Source organism: Nerophis lumbriciformis, linkage group LG14, assembly GCF_033978685.3.
Source record: "Nerophis lumbriciformis linkage group LG14, RoL_Nlum_v2.1, whole genome shotgun sequence".
In the NCBI taxonomy this organism is placed as follows: domain Eukaryota; kingdom Metazoa; phylum Chordata; class Actinopteri; order Syngnathiformes; family Syngnathidae; genus Nerophis; species Nerophis lumbriciformis.
Window position 1 is genome coordinate 45,892,041 of NC_084561.2, and position 6,783 is coordinate 45,898,823.

At 47.2% G+C, this 6,783-nt stretch overlaps 1 protein-coding gene across 2 annotated transcripts in view; it reads left to right on the top strand.

Moving 5' to 3' along the window:
• Positions 1–1,428: 1,428 nt before the first annotated feature.
• Positions 1,429–6,783, top strand: part of ttll7 (tubulin tyrosine ligase-like family, member 7) — a 271,036-nt gene continuing 265,681 nt past the window's right edge. For both annotated transcript variants that reach the window (XM_061975468.1, XM_061975469.1), the window contains exon 1: positions 1,429–1,568. The gene's annotated coding sequence lies outside the window, so the exon portion shown is untranslated. The remainder of the gene's footprint in view (positions 1,569–6,783) is intronic.

Here is a 6,783-nt window from a genome sequence, read left to right on the forward strand (position 1 = left end):
GTATTTATGTATATTTATTTGTATTTATTCATACATAGTTAATATATATGTATTTGTATATATATATATATATATATATATATATATATATATGTATATGTATATATATATATATATATATATATATATATATATATATATATATATATATATATATATATATATATACGGATATATATATTTAAATAGAAGTATATAAATAAATCAATAAATCAATATATATATATATATAAATAATTAAATATAAATTATATATATATATATATATATATATATATATACATATATAGATGTATTTATATATATTTATTTTTATTTATTTATACATAAATAAATACAAATAAATATATATAAATTCATCTATATATATATATATATACATCTATATATATATATATATACATATATATATATATATATATATATATATATATATACATATATATATATATACATACATATATATATATATATATAGATGTATTTATATATATTTATTTGTATTTATTCATACATAGTTAATTTCCATCCATCCATTTTTTACCGCTTGTCCCTTCTGGGATATATATATATCCCAAAAGGGACAAGCGGTATATATATATATATATATATATATATATATATATATATATATATATATATATATATATATATATATATATATATATATATATATATATATATATATATATATATATATATATATATATAGGGCAGCACGGTAGTAGAGGGGTTAGTGCGTCTGCCTCACAATACGAAGTTGCTGAGTAGTCTGGGGTTGAATGCCAGGCTCGGGATCTTTCTGTGTGGAGTTTGCATGTTCTCCCCGTGACTGCGTGGGTTCTACTCCGGCTTCCTCCCACCTCCAAAGACATGCACCTGGGGATAAGTTGATTGGCAACACTAAATTGGCCCTAGTGTGTGGATGTGAGTGTGAATGTTGTCTGTCTATCTGTGTTGGCCCTGCGATGAGGTGGCGACTTGTCCAGGGTGTACCCCGCCTTCCGCCCGATTGTAGCTGAAATAGGCTCCAGCGCCCCCCGCGACCCCGAAGGGAATAAGCGGTAGAAAATGGATGGGATGGATGGATGGATATATATATATATATATATATATATATATATATATATATATATATATATATATATATGTGTGTGTGTGTGTGTGTTAGAAAGCGCGTGCCACAAGAATGACGTCAGAGTAGGGCGTGTCCACTTTTAAGCACCACGGTCAGCGACACTGTTGCTAGGCAGCTTTCAGTGTTTGCTTGTCGGCCAGAGCGACGAGGAATTTCCCCGACAGCCCACGCAACAAAAACTTGTGTCATTTCAAATAAAAACATTTTTTTTTAAAAAGGCGTGAAGTTTGGACAAATCCGGCGGCAGCCCCCCCTGTGTTCCCCAGGAATGGTTTAGTCCACGGACACTCTGCACTCTGCAGCGCCACAGCAGGGAGCACCGACACACTTCTTCTTCGTGGCCACCACACGCAGCATTCGGCGTGTTCGTGGACCACTAACATGCTTCACCTTCGCAGGATGTCGGCCCACAGGGACTGCCAGTGATGAGGTAATGCCGAACCAGCTTCTAATTGTGCGCTAATTGCTTTCTGTCGCACCGCATCGTCACCATTAGCATGTTAGCATGGCAGGCTAACTGTGCTGAGGACACCTGCTCGGCTTGTGTGACGTCATGACGTTTTAGACCCCCCCCTCCCCCCCATCAAAACACATCTTCCGCCGCACAGAGGGTCATTATAAGCAGGGGTGTTAGATGGGGGCCACATGGGGGACATCTACTCCCAAGTGGGCCCGAATCACGGCACGATAACTTAAATATATTATATATTTTTTATTTAAAAATAGAACAAGCACATTCTGAATTTGTACAAATAATAATGTTTTTTTTTTTTTTTAATTGTTTTTTTTTTACAATTACCTGTTGCAGTTAAAAGTATATATACTATATTTGTCATTATTCATGTTTTTAATAAATTATGTGGTAATGTTCATCATAGCTGTTCAATTTCAATCCATCAAAATAACAAAATCAATCAATCAATCAATCTTTATTTATATAGCCCTAAATCACAAGTGTCTCAAAGGGCTGCACAAGCCACAACGACATCCTCGGTACAAAGCCCACATACGGGCAAGGAAAAACTCACCCCAGTGGGACGTCGATGTGAATGACTATGAGAAACCTTGGAGAGGACCGCATATGTGGGTAACCCCCCCCCTCTAGGGGAGACCGAAAGCAATGGATGTCAAGTGGGTCTGACATAATATTGTGAGAGTCCAGTCCATAGTGGATCCAACATAATAGTAAGAGTCCAGTCCATAGTGGGGCCAGCAGAACACCATCCCGAGCGAAGACGGGTCAGCAGCGCAGAGATGTTCCCAGCCGATGCACAGGCGAGCGGTCCACCCCGGGTCCCGACTCTGGACAGCCGGCACTTCATCCATGGCCACCGGACCTATGCCCCCCCCCCCCTCAAGGAAAAGGGAAGCAGAGGAGAAAAGAATAGAAACGGCAGATCAACTGGTCTAACAGGGGGTCTATTTAAAAGCTAGAGTATACAAATGAGTTTTAAGATGGGACTTAAATGCTTCTACTGAGGTAGCATCTCTAATTGTTACCGGGAGGGCATTCCATAGTACTGGAGCCCCAATAGAAAACGCTCTATAGCCCACAGACTTTTTTTGGGCTCTGGGAATCACTAATAAGCCGGAGTTCTTTGAACGCAGATTTCTTGCAGGGACATATGGATACAAGATAGGACGGAGCTAGACCGTGTAGTATTTTATACGTAAGTAGTAAAACCTTAAAGTCACATCTTAAGTGCACAGGAAGCCAGTGCAGGTGAGCCAGTATAGGCGTAATATGATCAAACTTTCTTAAATAATATCAAAAACAAATTACAGGATGTTATTTATGTAGTTTGATCATTTTCCTGGACTGGTGCACTAACACCATGTGGTCTATTTTCTACATATGTAGCATCATCTACAAAGATACACAAATAATGATATTGCGACATCTAGTGGACACATTTAGAACAGCTGTTTTGTTTATTCCAAAATTTGAGGTTAATTTGTGTACTTAGTAGAGATGCGCGGATAGGCAATTATTTAATCCGCAACCGCATCAGAAAGTCGTCAACCATCCGCAATCCACCCGATCTAACATTTGATCAGAACCGCATCCGCCCGCCATCCGCCCGCACCCGCCCGTTGTTATATATCTAATATAGACGATGCAAGGCATTAGTGAGGTTATAAAGCTTTTGCCTGTTAAAGAAAGGAGACTGATCCAATGCAGCACAGACATTCAATGCGTGCCACGCTGTCACGGCCCAGACGCACACCAGTGCGCAATCATATGGGAGCCGCGCTGAGCGCACCTCCAAGCGTGTCTCGCTGCCGGCGACGGCCGGGTATATGGTCCCGACGCTCCAGCGCCATCCATTTTCAGGGCTAGTTGATTCGGCAGGTGGGTTGTTACACACTCCTTAGCGGGTTCCGACTTCCATGGCCACCGTCCTGCTGTCTATATCAACCAGGGTGAGCCCCACCCCTTTCGTGAGCGCACTGCGCGCGGAGTGACCCCTGTTACGCGCCCCCGGCAACAGGGGTGGCGGGCAGGTAAGCTGCGCGGGCGGAGCGCGCGGAGTGACCCCTGTTACGAGCCCCCGGCCACGGGGGTGGCGGGCAGGTAAGCTGCTTACCTGCTGCGCGTGACGCCGGCCGCGGCGAAGGCGGACGAGGCGGGGTGTCGGTGCGGTGGTGACCCTGGACGTGCGTCGGGCCCTTCTCGCGGATCGCCTCAGCTACGGCTCCCGGTGGGGCCCTCTCGGGGGAAGGGGCCTCGGTCCCGGACCCCGGCGAGGCGTCCCTTCTCCGCTCCGTAAAAGTGTCCATCTCTTTTTTTTTTCTTCTTCTGTTGTGGCATATGCTGCAGGTGCCTGCTCGTTTTTCGTATGTGGGTAACAACATTTAACTATGTATATATATTTACCAATTGGTTTAACTGCCACCCGCCTGAATCTATTTAAAATCTAATTTTTTTTTTATTTCAACCGCCCGACCCGACCCGCGGATAAAATCTAATTTTTTTAAATTTCATCCGCCCGATCCGCGGATAATCCGCGGACTCCGCGGTTGTGTCCGCAAACCGCGCATCTCTAATATATATATATATATATATATATATATATTAGGGCTGCAACAACTAATCTGAACCCAAGTGGTGTTTTGTTATTGGACTTTTGTGCCCGTCACGGATTGTCCATAACGAACACCATGTTCAAGCATAAGGGTGTCCATATGTGCACTTGGCACCAGGACACCCTAGGCCGCAGTTCTATGATCGACTTTGTAGTTGTGTCATCGGATTTGCGGCCTCATGTTTTGGACACTCGGGTGAAGAGAGGGGCGGAGCTTTCTACCGATCACCACCTGGTGGTGAGTTGGCTGCGATGGTGGGGGAGGATGCCGGACAGACCTGGCAGGCCCAAACGCATTGTGAGGGTTTGCTGGGAACGTCTGGCAGAGTCTCCTGTCAGAGAGAGTTTCAATTCCCACCTCCGGAAGAACTTTGAACATGTCACGAGGGAGGTGCTGGACATTGAGTCCGAGTGGACCATGTTCCGCACCTCTATTGTCGAGGCGGCTGATTGGAGCTGTGGCCGCAAGGTAGTTGGTGCCTGTCGTGGCGGTAATCCTAGAACCCGTTGGTGGACACCGGCGGTGAGGGATGCCGTCAAGCTGAAGAAGGAGTCCTATCGGGTTCTTTTGGCTCATGGGACTCCTGAGGCAGCGGACAGGTACCGACAGGCCAAGCGGTGTGCGGCTTCAGCGGTCGTGGAGGCAAAAACTCGGACATGGGAGGAGTTCGGGGAAGCCATGGAAAACGACTTCCGGACGGCTTCGAAGCGATTCTGGACCACCATCCACCGCCTCAGGAAGGGGAAGCAGTGCACTACCAACACCGTGTATGGTGCGGATTGTGTTCTGCTGACCTCGACTGCGGAAGTTGTGGATCGGTGGAGGGAATACTTCGAAGACCTCCTCAATCCCACCAACACGTCTTCCTATGAGGAAGCAGTGCCTGAGGAATCTGTGGTGGGCTCTCCTATTTCTGGGGCTGAGGTTGCAGAGGTAGTTAAAAAGCTCCTCGGTGGCAAGGCCCCGGGGGTGGATGAGATCCGCCCGGAGTTCCTTAAGGCTCTGGATGCTGTAGGGCTGTCTTGGTTGACAAGACTCTGCAGCATCGCGTGGACATCGGGGGCAGTACCTCTGGATTGGCAGACCGGGGTGGTGGTTCCTCTCTTTAAAAAGGGGAACCGGAGGGTGTGTTCCAACTATCGTGGGATCACACTCCTCAGCCTTCCCGGTAAGGTCTATTCAGGTGTACTGGAGAGGAGGCTACGCCGGATAGTCGAACCTCGGATTCAGGAGGAACAGTGTGGTTTTCGTCCTGGTCGTGGAACTGTGGACCAGCTCTATACTCTCGGCAGGGTCCTTGAGGGTGCATGGGAGTTTGCCCAACCAGTCTACATGTGCTTTGTGGACTTGGAGAAGGCATTCGACCGTGTCCCTCGGGAAGTCCTGTGGGGAGTGCTCAGAGAGTATGGGGTTTCGGACTGTCTGATTGTGGCGGTCCGCTCCCTGTATGATCAGTGTCAGAGCTTGGTTCGCATTGCCGGCAGTAAGTCGGACACGTTTCCGGTGAGGGTTGGACTCCGCCAAGGCTGCCCTTTGTCACCGATTCTGTTCATAACTTTTATGGACAGAATTTCTAGGCGCAGTCAAGGCGTTGAGGGGATCCGGTTTGGTGGCTGCAGGATTAGGTCTCTGCTTTTTGCAGATGATGTGGTCCTGATGGCTTCATCTGGCCAGGATCTTCAGCTCTCACTGGATCGGTTCGCAGCTGAGTGTGAAGCGACTGGGATGAGAATCAGCACCTCCAAGTCCGAGTCCATGGTTCTCGCCCGGAAAAGGGTGGAGTGCCATCTCCGGGTTGGGGAGGAGATCTTGCTCCAAGTGGAGGAGTTCAAGTACCTCGGAGTCTTGTTCACGAGTGAGGGAAGAGTGGATCGTGAGATCGACAGGCGGATCGGTGCGGCGTCTTCAGTAATGCGGACGCTGTATCGATCCGTTGTGGTGAAGAAGGAGCTGAGCCGGAAGGCAAAGCTCTCAATTTACCGGTCGATCTACATTCCCATCCTCACCTATGGTCATGAGCTTTGGGTTATGACCGAAAGGACAAGATCACGGGTACAAGCGGCCGAAATGAGTTTCCTCCGCCGGGTGGCGGGGCTCTCCCTTAGAGATAGGGTGAGAAGCTCTGTCATCCGGGGGGAGCTCAAAGTAAAGCCGCTGCTCCTCCGCATCGAGAGGAGCCAGATGAGGTGGTTCGGTCATCTGGTCAGGATGCCACCTGAGCGCCTCCCTAAGGAGGTGTTTAGGGCATGTCCGACCGGTAGGAGGCCACGGGGAAGACCCAGGACACGTTGGGAAGACTATGTCTCCCGGCTGGCCTGGGAACGCCTCGGGATTCCCCGGGAGGAGCTGGACGAAGTGGCTGGGGAGAGGGAAGTCTGGGCTTCCCTGCTTAGGCTGCTGCCCCCGCGACCCGACCTCGGATAAGCGGAAGAAGATGGATGGATGGATGGATATTAGGGCTGCAACAACTAATCGATTTAATCGATTAAAATCGATTATAAAAATAGTTGGCGATTAATTTAGTCATCGATTTGTTGGATCTATGCTATGCGCATGCA